Source organism: Mirounga angustirostris, unplaced genomic scaffold, assembly GCF_029215605.1.
Source record: "Mirounga angustirostris isolate CCGP_5_RB_7025 unplaced genomic scaffold, mMirAng1.0.hap1 SCAF_12, whole genome shotgun sequence".
NCBI lineage: Eukaryota > Metazoa > Chordata > Mammalia > Carnivora > Phocidae > Mirounga > Mirounga angustirostris.
In genome coordinates this window covers 20,921,514-20,935,435 of record NW_026991720.1, presented here as the reverse complement: position 1 = coordinate 20,935,435, position 13,922 = coordinate 20,921,514, and the positions used below count along the sequence as shown (strand labels likewise).

General features: G+C 48.7%; 1 long non-coding RNA gene across 1 annotated transcript in view; it reads left to right on the top strand.

The window, feature by feature from the left end:
• LOC135362065 (uncharacterized) overlaps positions 1-4,459 on the top strand; it is a 28,717-nt gene extending 24,258 nt beyond the window's left edge. Inside the window, exon 3 of the long non-coding RNA XR_010406371.1 lies at positions 3,727-4,459. This is a non-coding gene — a long non-coding RNA (uncharacterized LOC135362065). The remainder of the gene's footprint in view (positions 1-3,726) is intronic.
• The last annotated feature ends 9,463 nt before the right edge of the window (positions 4,460-13,922 follow it).

Here is a 13,922-nt window from a genome sequence, read left to right as displayed (position 1 = left end):
TGGTCCTCTGTCCTCATGCCTCACATTCGGTCAGATACCAAGTCCTGTTGGTGTTTCCTCCAGTGTCTTTGGAACCCCCCCATTCCTCCCGCTCTTCCCTCTTGCCATGGCTTCGGACTCGTCCCCTCTGGCTGAGACCCTTCCAACAGAGAGATCACAAATAACAACACCTTAAACGTGAGAGTTTATTTCTCTTTCACAAGTAACTGTCTGATCATGGGCAGTCCTGGGACAGCATGGTGGCTCTGTGGTGTGTGGGATGCAGGTGTCTTCTCTGTTGCCGCTCTGTTATTCCTGTGTTTGCGTGATCCCATGTATCTCACCAGCTCATCTGCAGTCCAGCTAGGGGGAAGAGATAAAGGAGGAAGGGAAGGCATGCTCCTTTCTTTAAAAGCGTCCCCTAGAAGTTGTTGACAATAGGCTGTACTCACATCCCCTGGCGATGTGACTCATGAGTCACATCAACAAGGAAGGCTGGGAAGTGTAGTTTTTATTTAGTGAGCAAGAACTAAGATAAGAACTATGAGTTCTATTACCATAGAAGGAGAGAAGGGTTATTGAGGAGCATCTGGTCAACCACTCCTAGTCTTACCGTCTCATCTGCCATCTGCAAATCTCTGAAAGTCTAAGTCATACCACCTCCCTCTATACAAAATCATGCTCACAGAGTTTTGTCTCAGCCTGTCTGGAAACACTCTCCATTCCTGAGTGTGCCAACACTTCCGTGCCCTTACGTGTTTGCTCCTGCTCTGCCTTCTGCTAGAAAGGCAACAGAATATGGTGCAAGCAACATGAGACCAGGTTCAAATAGCCCTCTAGCTGTGGGAACTGGGGCAAACTACTCTCATGCTCTGAGGCTCCATCATTACATAAGAATTTAACTTCAGGGCTAGGACCAGGGTAGAAGATAATGTAGGTAAAGACAGTGCTTAGTAGGTGGCAGCCATTGCAGCCAGCCTCCTTCCACTGTTTCCCTTGGGTGAAACTGCTCACGCATCAATGTAGACTGATCACTTTCCCCACAAAGCCTCCTTCTCGGGGCTCCCAGGTTGCTGTCGCCATAAGGTCTTGGTTCATTTTACTGGTATGTCCACCTTACCTGGTAGACTAATCTCTGGTTCTTGCTGTTCCTAGCACAGTGCCTGCTAAAGCCAAGATCAGTGTTGGTTAAAGTGGGTTGAACTGGGGCCAAGCAGCAAATCAAGTTAACCTAGAGAAGCAGAGGCTCAGAAACCCGCATCCCAGGGCCTTGAAGCTGGTGGTCACAGCTGGGCATCTGGGGCCAGATCAGCCCTTACCCAAGGTCAGAGCCTTCTGTGGGCAAGGAGACCAGACTGACAGGCAGATGGCAGGAATGAGATGTGGGTAAGGAGATCTGGGGAGAAGGGGTCATGGTGCAGGGGAGGCCCAACAGCACCAGGGGCAGGGCACTAACCATGTGGAAGGACCTGGACACTAAGCCAGGCAGTGCTGAGGTCAGAAAGGGGCTGGTCCTCATCTGTAGGGGGAAGTAAGGGGAGTGGGAGTTGGGAGCAGAAAGCAGGGTCATTGACCCCCGTCCAGGCACAGCATCCTGTGGGAACAAGCGAAGGTCAGAGAGGCGGTGAGAAGAAAGGTGATTTCTGCATTTGGGTTGTGCAGGGATGTGGTTGCACTGCTGCGGTCTGTCCACCAGAGGGAAGGAGAGACCCACACATGAGGCTCGAGTGGCACTGGCTGCAGAGCTTCCTGGAAGGTCGCTGGCCGTGGCTGGGGGCTGGGTGATCAGGAAGATGCAGTGAGGATCAGGGAGGAAAATCGAGTCTTCTCCTTCTCCTTAAGACAGATTCTGTAGCTGGACATTTCCCAGCCTCTGGGCTATAGAGAGTGATGCCGAAGTTGTGCTATGGGGGGCCATTGAAAAGGTGACCCCAGGCAGCACCAGTGAGGACCTGGTTCAGGCAGCCTCACTGTCCAGTCTGCTTCTAGCCCACTGCTCAGAAACAGGCCTTATCTGTCCCCCTCCCTGGTCTGGGACGCTCTTTGGAGAGGACACCTGGTGTGGGAGAGGCACTCACGTAGGCAGAAAGTCCCATACCCTATAACTGCGCACCCCCAGATCTGAGGACCCCAACCAGTGGTCCTGTCCCTGTGTGGGGCTCATTAAACCCTCCCCATTCCTGGAATCAGTGGCGAGACCCTGCCTTGCCATCCAGCTGTGGGTGGTAGAGTACAAGAACTTTGAGCAAAAGTCTAAGGGTCACACTCATCTCTGTGAGACTCTTTCCTCTTCTGTGAAGCAGAGATTTGAAAGCCAGCTCTTACCCAGGGCCATTAAGTATTAAAAATGAGATAATTGCATAAACATTCTTCTGAGCCATTACATGAGATAGAAATGTGACTTTTTGTCATTGGCCATCCTTTTCAAGCATGAAGGTTTTGTGAGGACAAAGACGGGGTCTTACTCATCTCTCGGACCCCATGGGGCTGAGCACTGTTTCGGCACATGGAGGGTGGTCCCTGAGAGTGGATGAGTGAGTCAGCACCATTGGGTCAGCACTGGCTCTTGCAGGACAGGGCAAGGAGGGGTGACAGATGAAACCACAAGGGACAGAGCTGCCCAGGCCTGACCTGCCATGAGACTGTGCATACTCCAAGGGTGGGTGGCAATGATCCCAGAATCTCCATGGAGGTAGTCCCTTCTAGGAAGCTTTCTTCGGGCAGGTTTGGCCCATCTGCAAGCTGCCAGAGCCCCACTTACTCCGGGGTGGCAGGGGGGTCAGGGATGGTGCGACCTGGCCAGGTAGACAAAGACTAGGGCTGGAAATGAGCCCCAGGGCAGCCAGGACTGAGGGCAGCGGTGGGCACCAGGCTTCATTTTCTCCTCTGGTAGCTCCCCTTTCTAGCTGGTGAAAGCGTCTGATTGGAGCCCCTGCTTGGGTGCACATTTTATTTCCAGAGAGATTGTTCCATAGCTCACCAGGGGTCTTAGATTTCTTAACTTGTCTTTCTTCTTCCTTGAGAGCAGACATGTGTGGGGGCGTTCATAGGCTCCGACAAGTCCCATTTCCTTACTAATAAATATTCCTCCTCTCCTCTCTAAGCGTTAAAAAAAATCCAGAGGAAGAACAAGTTGCCCATTTGTCACCTGCTCCTCCGTCCAGAGCAGAGGACGCATTTTGCTATTGCTTCTGGCTGACTCAGAAGCAAGGATGAGGGATGTGCTTGCTTCTTTCCAATCAGTTTAATCCTGCTTGGGAGGGCTAGCTCTGCCCTTGACCCTGGCCATAGTCTGGGGGAAGGGCAGGAGGGAAGGAGGAAGGCAGTCCTGGGCAGTGGCTAGGGCAGAGGCCATGGGAGACCAACCAGAAACAGGGAGGATGGGGGAGAAGATGGATAGACTGGGGACACTGATCAGGGCATAATGTGTCTCCAGGGGACAAGAGGAAGAAGGTCCCCAAACCAATGAGCATATGGGCGTGTGGTGAACCCAGAGCCCGTGGCTGCCTTTATCTAAAGCCTTGGCTTCTCTTTGGTGATGGCCACACTGGTCATTTGTTGGAAGCAACAGGAGCGTGGTGTTAAGAAAGCAAATCATCCAAGCTGCAGCCTTGTACGGCCCGCCCAGCATGTAAGCATCCTAGGGGCTGTCTGCCTGTTATGCTGGGAGGGTGTAATGTGTCTCCATGCTCTAAGATGCTCTGTTTTCTCAGACCTTTGTTCATCTCTGTTTAATGTGTTTTTCAGCCTGTTACAGAGAACGCAGACGGTGACCAGATCCAGCCTCTCCCAGACCACGCCTGGCGGTTGCCAGATGACAAGTCAGGTCTAGTGATGGGGGGGCACGTGCTTTTTTCAGTACAAGATTTCGTGATTGCAGATGTTCTGGGATGTGTAACAGGGGACAAGAAACACTTGCTTAATATTATTTGCCAGAGCCCTGGACAAGGAAGGCAGACTCTGTGTTGTGGGTCTCATTCCACACCTGGCTGTGTGCCTGTGGTGAGGGACACCGACCCTGTGGGCCTGCACCTTTCTCATCTCATACCTGCCCTGCCCTGCCATGCCATTTGGGGTTGTCCTGTTTGATGTGCTGTCCAGTGTATTTGAGTGCTCTCTGCATCCTGTGACGGACAGTGTAAACGGAAGGGGCTGTTACTCCTCAGGGGAGGTTGGTGAGCTCCCATCTTTCTGCTCTCCTCTCCTTTTCTCATCTTCTGTGCTGTCTGTTCTCGCTCTGTAAGCTGGCTGACTCTCCTGGGAACTGGATGCAGCCAGTTCCATGGTCCCAGTGGGAGCCGCCAATCCTGTGTGTCCCCCAGGGTAAGGATGAGTGGGAGGAGGGAGGATGATGCCCTTTTGGGCCTATTGGGCCTTCTCTTTGGCATCAGCGTGGAATATCTGGAAGCTGCCAGCAGAGGGCAGTAGCACCTCATGCCTTGACTCCTCCCCTGCGCTTCCTGGCCTCAGCTAGAAGGCCACCTCTGTGAGCTGGTGTGGGTGCAGCACGCAGGTGGATTTAATGACCTGTGCTATGTGCGATGGGTTAACTGAGGGCCTGATGTGGTAGGACCACCTTGAGAGCCAGGCCTGGCAACAAGTGCTGATTTCCTTCAGGGAGCCCAGGTCGAGGGGTGGGGGGGCGGCGATGTCCTGGATGATGCTGACTAACGCTGAGGCTCCTCTCAGGGGCTGCTTGCACCCACCAAGCTTCCTGCCCAGAGGGAGGGTCCCCGGATGTGGCTCAGATGAGCACTGAGGGTAGGGATGGGGAGCAGGTGGGTAGATCTCACCTGGCCAGGCCCTCTAGGGCACCTGCTGAGCCCAGGTAGTGCATACAGCAAGGGGGCACCCACCCCAGCAGCCCTGCAGCAGGTCTCCTAGCCTGGATGCTGGACCCTTGCACAGGCCCTTGCCCTCAGCCTCCACTCCTGGTAGGAACCCTGGCCCCCTCCTGGCCCAGCTCCTGGAAGCCCCAGCTACTGCCTGCGCTCAGCCATGCCCCGTGTCCCTGGATTCCTGGGTGCCCCCAAACTGAGACCAAAGGCAGGTGCCAGGTTCTGTTCACAGCAGGTATTCCCCCCTTGCCCAGCATCTGAGCACATTGCAGGATGAGGTTGTAGGATGAACTTACTGATCACAAGGGACTTGGCCCAGAGTTTCTAGGGACCTACAGCCCCCTGAGGAAAGACAGAATAACATGAATCTTGTGTTTCTGTTGTGTTTTGCCCAGAGGGAGTTTTGAGGGCACAGGGAACTTTAAGGCAGGTGGAGTGTCATTATTCCCTCAGGGTTGTTGTTCTCTCCCCCATGTGAAACAACAGCCAGCCAAGTCCTGAGCCTTGGCAATCACTCTGGCTTCCCCTGGGTGATGGCATGATCTCTGTCACAGGATCCCTCTCCCCAGAAAGCAGGAATTGCCCACAGTGTTTGCTCACACCCGAGAAATACTCTGTGCTGCAGAATATTCTGGGATGAGGATGTCAGGTGTCCTCTCCACTCTTATGTTTGCCAGTGTCACTTTTATCACATTACTCATTCAGTTAGTATTCATTCATTCACTCATTGGTTTTTTATTGAACAGCCATGATGTAGCAGGTACTTTTTTATGTTAGGGAGGGGGATTGACATCCAGTTTCAGGCCCCATGAAGAGTCTTGCCCCTCTCCCCCCGTTGAGAACCCAGTGTGGCTCCAGATGTGGGATAGAGGGATGAGGAGGATGGAGCCAGAGGACGGAGTAGGGGCACACAGCCAGGCAGAGCTGAGTGGAAGTGTTGTGACAGATACCAGGGGAGAAGATGGTCAGAGTAGGAGGGAGGACAGACTGGGGAAGGAGACAAGATGGATGGGCAGGCCAGATCTGGGGGGGAAAGGATGGGGAGACCTGAGAGGGGAAGAGACAGGAGCAGGGAGGAGGGCAGCGGGGGCCTTCTTGGGGATGAGGCATGGAGAAACGCTGGACAGATGGGGGCTGGAGGGGTGGGGTTGATGAGAGGACAGGATGGTCTCGGAGAGTGTCTGCAGTTCAGATTTGGGACTGGAAGCCTTGGAGCAGGCAGTGACGAAGCACAATCCAGATGGAGGCCCCAGGGATCTAGAGGTCCCAGCTGCAGCTGCAGAGCTGGCCTTGAATGGCCAGCAGCGTGTGTGAGAGTGTGCCCAGGTGGGGGTGGGTGCACGCTCTCTTAGACCCGGGAATAAAGTCATCAAGACAAAGTCCCTGCCTTCCTGGAGCTCCCCTGAGGAGACAGAGCCTCCTGAAAGCAGGGTGAGTGGAGGGTTTGTGAGGAAATGATATTTATCTTCTGGCCTCTCCCTGCTCTAAGCCGAGCTCCTTCCAGGGCTGCCAGGCCTGTCCCCGGTGGTCCCCTGCCTTTCTCTTGTTGAAATTTCACAACATACCTGTTCTGTGTCCCTTTCCTGGGTATTCCACTGGTTGGCAGGAGCTCATTTAATGAGGCCTAGCGTTAAAGACTTAATGACTAAACAGATAATGCCTTGGGAGTAGCATTTATCCTCTGGAGCCATAAATGGCTTAACACAACATAGTAAGTAAAACTGGACCAAGGGGCAGCCAGGCAGGGCCAGTAAAGAAGATAATGTGGAAGTTTGGACTCCTGGTGCATCAGACTTTACCGTACTGACGGCCAGGCTTTCTGCTTACACGATCAGCCACTCCTCATCCATGCATCAGTATCCCATATTCTAGGATCTCCAAGGAAATCTCCAGGGAAAATGGGTTCCACTTCTCTCTCCTCGGTTCTGAGATTCCCAAAGCCACGCAGATGCCCCTGATGCCTAATCAGCCCTCCCTTCCCCACCCAGCTGGGGTCAGGGTGGCGCACCCCATGCTGCCTTGGGGAAGGTGGACAATAGCTGAGCCTTCTCTTCACTTCGTGAAGGTTCCAAGTCTCTCAGCTCTTTCTTCCTCAAGTTCAAAGAAAATCGGTTCCTTTAACCTTTCTGAAGCATCTTGCTTTTTACCCCCAATCATGTTTGCTATTTGTATTCTCTAAATCTTTTCCTGTTCTTGCTTCTCAAGTGAAACCTTACATTGGACATGTTTGGGGACTTTAATGGGATGATTGCTTCTTGTTTCCCATATTTTTTAAAAAAATATTACAACATTGGGCGCCTGGGTGGCTCAGTTGGTTAAGCGACTGCCTTCGGCTCAGGTCATGATCCTGGAGTCCCGGGATCGAGTCCCGCATCGGGCTCCCTGCTCAGCGGGGAGTCTGCTTCTCCCTCTGACCCTCCCCACTCTCATGTGCTCTCTCTCTCAAATAAATAAATAAAATCTTTAAAAAAAAAATTACAACATTATAATCGTAAATAAAAAATGTTTTCATTCTTTTTTCCTATGTCAGGATCTGTTTTTAGGACTTCTCTTATGTATCTTAATTTAATGTTCTTAACAACAAGTCTATGAGGAAGGCATTATTATTTCATTTCATATCCCCAAATTAGGCTTAGAGAAGGTAAGTAGCTTGTCCAAAGCCGCACAGCTGGTTAATGTAAGAGCCAGGCAGGGGTTGGGGGAGGGTGCTACAGAGCTCTAAGCTGCCTTCTATAAATATGGAAACTTGTGTTGTTTAATTTTTAAAATTCATGCAAATATTTTGCATTGTCCTTTATAGAAAACCCATGTTTTATTTTATTTTTTAAACGATTTTATTTATTTATTTGAGAAAGAGAGAATGAGAGACAGAGAGCATGAGAGGGAGGAGGGTCAGAGGGAGTCTGATGTGGGACTCAGTCCCGGGACTCCAGGATCATGACCTGAGCCAAAGGCAGTCGCTTAACCAACTGAGCCACCCAGGCGCCCCTCCATGTTTGTTTTAATAAAAGAATAACACCTTTTATTTCTTTTTTAAAAAAGATTTTGTTTATTTGAGAGAGAGAGCATGAGCGAGAGAGAGAGAGCAGGAGTGGGGGGAAGGGCAGAGGGAGAGGGAGAAGCAGATTCCATGCTGAACAAGGCGGCCTGACGCGGGGCTTGGTCCCAGGACCCTGGGATCATGACCCAAGCCAAAAGCAGACGCTTAAGCGACTGAGCCACCCACGTGCCCAACACCTTTTATTTTTGTGAACCCCAGGACAGAATCAGTGCCCTGGGGAGGTATGCCATATCTGTGCTGTGGCTTCGGGTCCCCCAGGCACACCCCCACACACCCCTGGGCTTCAAACACCCCATTGGGAAAATTTCTGTGCTGAGTCATGGGATCTGTCCTCTAGCATCACCACATAGCTGTACGGCTTTGGGGGTATCTTTTCATTTCCTGGAGCACCAGTTCCTCACCTTTTAAGATGGGGATGACTGCTTTCTTAGAGTCGTTATGAAGATAATGTGAAATAAGAGACACAAAAGGGTCTGTGAAGTGCAAAAGCATGACATCTTTGGTTAACATTTACATTTTGACATCAGGAGGTCATTTGAACCACATGGAGCTTCTTATTTACTCTGGACCCCAGATTTATTTCACTACATATTGACACATTCATTTTACTCAGAGTATCTAGCTCAATCTCAATTTCCCAGGATTGAATTGAAGTCTGTTTCTCCCTGACTTGATTTCTCTGCCTGATTAATAGAATTTCTCTTCAGGTGAAGAGATAGGCATGGTGGCTGCAGAGCAAGGGGGTGTCCCCACCCATGAGAGCAGACACAGCTGTAGCAATCCCTGAAGTTGGGACTTTCACAGAATACTCACCCTACCTGAGCATCAGCATCTTTCAAGGACCCAAACGATGGTGTGATGCAGGGTTGCTGCTCATAGAAATGAGGACTAATTCCAAGTTGATGCAACAGTCAGTGGGTGTTTATGCAGTGCCTGTTCTGAGCCAGGCACTGTTCTAGGGCTTTGGAGATATCAGTGAGCCCAGCAGGCAAAGATTCCTGACCATGGGAGCTTAGATTCCAGTGTGTATAGATATACTAGATGTAAATGTAAGTAAAGGTAAAAATAAGCAAATTATACTGTGAATTGTGTAAGATTGATGAATCACAGACCTGTACCCCTGAAACAAGTAATAAATTATATGTAAATAAATAAATAAGCAAATTATAGAGTCTATTAGAAAGAAGTGATCTGGAAAAAGGAGAGAGTGAGGGGCATCAGGAATGCTGAAGTGGTGATGTGTGCCAACAGTAAAGGGGGGCTCAGGATAAGCCTTGCTGAGAAGTGAGATTTGCACAGACTCCTTAGGTCTCCATTTGGAGTCAATCAAATGGATGTCTGAGGGAAGGTTGGTCTGGCAGAGGGACCAGATAGAGTAAAGGCATTAAGATGAGATTATGCCTGGCATGTCTGAGGAATCAAAGGAGCCAGTGTGGCTGAAGGAGACATGAGGAAAAGAGTAACAGAAAAAAGGTCAAAGAGGAGGGGAAGGCAAGATCAATCTAGAGCCTGCGAGGCTTCTCCTCTAAGTGAAATGGGAGCTTTTTTAGGGTTTTAGGTAGAGAAATGGCATAGTGTGACATCCTTCCAGTGTATCCATTCCCCAAATTCCATACAGATTTCTTGGTTTTTGGCTGAGGTGTGCAGGTTCTGTGAGCCAGGGATAGGAGTTGGTTCTGTTAGAACCACCTAGCCAGAGAGTGAAGAGAGGTGGCTCCTGAGGGGAACATTAGTTGAGCATGTAACTATGCTGCTAGAAGGGAGAATGGATCCTTGGAAGACAGAAACATTGACCATCCTCCATTAGCTGGTGGTGGAAATAGGATCTGGGCATAAATAACATTCCAATAAAAGATTATTGGAGTTCAGAGAAGAATGAGACTAATACAAATTCTGAGGATTCAGGGTTTAATTATGAAAGATGCCATTTAATCTGGGACTTAATAGAGTTTGGGCAGGTGAATATGAGAGTAGGGGTACCCTGCGTGCTGAAATGGTGGAAAAACAGAACAACAAGCAATTAAAAATAGGGCAACAAGTGATGGTAACTGGTTCTACTTTTCTGGATTGTAGGCTATGCTAGGGGAAGGGTGGGAAAGTTGAGATGGGTTCATGAGGTTCTCAGATACCATTTTGGATGCTATGAGGAAAGAAGTATAGCAAAGTTATTCTATGTTTAAAGGATCAGGACATAAACTTCTTAGAATTCTATCAAAGTGTCACTTGGTAAGGAGGGAGAGGTTAAGAAAACTAAATTCAGGGGTGCCTGGCTGGCTCCGTTGGTGGAGCATGTGACTCTTGATCTCGGGGTTGTCAGTTCAAGCTCCACATTGGGCGTAGAGATTACTTAAAAATAAAATCTTAAAAAAAGAAGAAAATAAAATTCAGAGAAGTGGGTGGAGTTAAGGGCCTAGTTGGGAAATGATTATGCTATTATTAAGCTTCAGGATGTGAGTCATCTCAAGAAACAGGACCACATGACTAAAACATGGAGAAAAAAACAGGTAATAGAAATAAACCTGTAAAAGACACAGATCTTTATATATATATGGAGAGGGAGAGAGAGAGAAAATCTTAAGCAGGCTTCACACTCAGCGCAAAGCCCAACACAGGGCTCGATTTCCCACCCTGAGATGACGACCTGAGCTGAAATCAAGAGTCAGATGCTTAACCAACTGAGCCACCCATGCGCCCCCAAAACACAGATCTTAGAACAAGCATAAATGGATTTTAAAACAATTAACATATTCAGGAAGTTCCATGAGAAAGAGAATTTCAACAGAGAACTGGAATCTACAAACAAAAAAGAGGAAAATTCTAGAACTGAAAAATGCAATACAATATGGGTTTAATAGTAGATTTGACACACATGAAGAGAATAGTGATCTGAAGTTAGGAAATATCCAGACTAAAGACGAAAATATAAAGTTCAGGGGCGCCTGGGTGGCTCATTTGTTGAGCATCTCCCTTCGGTTCAGGTCATGATCCCAGGGTCCTGGGATCAAGCCCCGCATCGGGCTCCCTGCTTGGCGGGAAGCCTGCTTCTCCCTCTCCCACTCCCCCTGCTTGTGTTCCCTCTCTCACTGTGTCTCTCTCTGTCAAATAAATAAATAAAATCTTTAAAAAAAAATGTAAAGTTCAGAAAAGAGTATAGGAGATAGAAAGAGCATGATGAAGAGGTCTAACATATATGCATGGGGAATCCCAGAAAGAGAGGAGAGAGACTATGGGGCAGAAATAATACTTGAAGAAATAATAATCAAGAATTTTATGAAAGTGAAAAAACACATCAGACTATGGGTTCAAGAAGAACCATGAACCTTCAGCAAGATAAATGCAGAGAAAACCATACATCTACGCTCATCACACTAAAATGGCCAGAAACAAAAGACAAAGAGGAAAAAATTGTGAGGCAGCCAAAGAGGAGAAAGTGTACATTACTTTCAAACAAACAGCAGTAAGAATAACAGCTGGCTTCTCACCAGAAATTATGGCAGCCAGAAGACAATGTGATGATATCTTCAAAGTGATAAAAGAAAATACTTGCGGGGTGCCTGGGTGGCTCAGTTGGTTGGGCAACTGCCTTCGGCTCGGGTCATGATTCTGGAGTCCCGGGATCGAGTCCTGCATCGGGCTCCCTGCTTGGCGGGGAGTCTGCTTCTCCCTCTGACACTCCCCCTCTCATGCTCTCTGTCTCCCATTCTCTCTCTCAGATAAATAAATAAAATCTTTAAAAAAAAAAAAAAAGAAAATACTTGCTAATCTAGAATTCTATGCCCATTGAAGATACCCTTCAAAAGTTAAGGTGAGGTGCACCTGGGTGGCTCAGTTGGTTGGGTGTCTGACTCTTAATTTTGGCTCAGGTCATGATCTCAGGGGTCGTGTGATTGAGCCCCACATTGGGCTCTGCACTCAGCGGGGAGTCTGCTTGGGATTCTTTCTCTTCTCTCCCTCTGCCCCACCCCCCACTCTCGTGCGCATACACGCATGTGTGTGCATGCTCGTGCACGCTTGTGTTCTCTCTCTCTCTCAAAATGAATGAATAAATCTTTGAAAAAAAAGTTAAGGTGAAATAAAGCATCTTAGGGCATACAAACACAGAACTCTTCACTAGCAGACCTACCCTAAAAGAAATACTAAAATGATTCTTTGGACAGAAGGAAAAGGATTCCAGAGGGGAGCACAAGGATGCAGGAATGAATGAAGAGTGACTGTGTGGATAAATTTTCATGAATACTGACTGTATAAAACCGTAGCAAGAGTTACTTTTTATGAAGTGTGCATTATGTTCCAGGCAATGTGCATGTATTATTTATTCTTCATAATAGTCCTGTGGGTTTGGTACTTTTATTAGTCCCATCTGGAGCACAGGGAGGGAGGCTTAGAGAGTAAAAGTGGCTTGCCTGAGGTCACCGAAGCAGTGAACTTGAGTTGGTCTTAATGCCAAGTCTATATTCCTCTCATTAAGGTGTGCTTTCCTGAAGTGTCGGTGGTGAGTTCCCTCACATTCCAGGGAGAACTGGTGAGGTGGGCATCCATCTGGGTCAGCTGCGGTGGCTTCATTTCCATGTGCTTCCCACTCATGGTGACAGGGTAACCCAAAGTAGTTCTGGATGTGGGCCCAGCAGCTAGTTGGACTGCACCCTCTCTCTGTGGGGCTGGCAAGTTCCTTCTGCTTCAAGCAACTTCTTTTTTTTTTTTTTTTTAAAGATTTTATTTATTTATTTGACAGAGAGAGATAGCAAGAGCAGGAACCACAAGAAGGGGGAGTGGGAGAGGGAGAAGCAGGCCTCCCGCCGAGCAGGGAGCCCGATGTGGGGCTCGATCCCAGGACCCTGGGATCATGACCTGAGCCGAAGGCAGACGCCTAACGACTGAGCCACCCAGGCACCCCTGCTTCAAACAACTTCTTTTCTCCTTTCTACCCATCAAATCACCAGCCATCCTGCAAGACCCAGAAAAAAATTTGCCCTGGTCCATGAAGTTGACATGGACATTTTCCTGTGTTGTGATCGCTCCCCTTTTAACTTACCTGCAAATACAGACCTCAGTACATTATTGAAGAGTCTTCAGTTGTTTCTTGTGTGATGATTTTCTCTCCTGCCATTAGATGATAAGATCTTAGAGAGCAGAGGCCATAACTGGTTTGACACTTTACCTACCAGTGTGCTTGGTTTGGCACCTGGCACACAAAGGTGCTCAGGTGCTAAATAAGCTTTGATTAATTATAGGTCATCCTCTCCACCACTGGCCGTGGAGTAGAAGCCAGTGTTTTGGTCATGAGTACCACGTGAACATGGACAATTGTGGAGTGTTTCAGGTTGCTTTGAATTGAGCAGAGTTCTAGAACTCAGTGGGGTCCAACATCAAGACCTCTGGATTGAAGTATGAGCAATGAAATTTGCTGAGTTATATTTGGGTTATCAACCAACCAGATTCCCAAGCACCACTAAGAACAGTTGTTTAACAGAATTTGGCTTTCTCATAGAATTTTCTTCTTCTTCTTTTTTTTTTTTTTAAGATTTATTTATTTATTTGCCAGAGAGAGACACAGCGAGAGAGGGAACACAAGCAGGGGGAGTGGGAGAGGGAGAAGCAGTCTTCCCGCTGAGCCGGGAGCCTGATGCGGGGCTCGATCCCAGGACCCTGGGATCATGACCTGAGCTGAAGGCAGACGCTTAATGACTGAGCCACCCAGGCACCCCTCTCATAGGATCTTCTGTCAGACTGATTTGTGAGTGACATCACAGTCAAACCACTCCAGCTGTCCCCCAACCCCGTTACTCTGGGTCCCACCTCAGAGCTCTGTGTCCTCCCTATTGATTCACCACTAATTTTTAATGTGCTTTTCTCAGTGCTGATATTCATGGAAGTCTAGACACATCTGTGGGTAGAGAGGACACCCACAGGGTACCCATGGTGAATATTAATGAGTGTTCCATAATGAGACCAGGACACCTGTGTGCCAGTGGGAGCATTGAGGCAGAAAACAACGTGGAGGAAGATAAAAGAATAAATGGCATTCTTGGACGGGCAAGATTCCT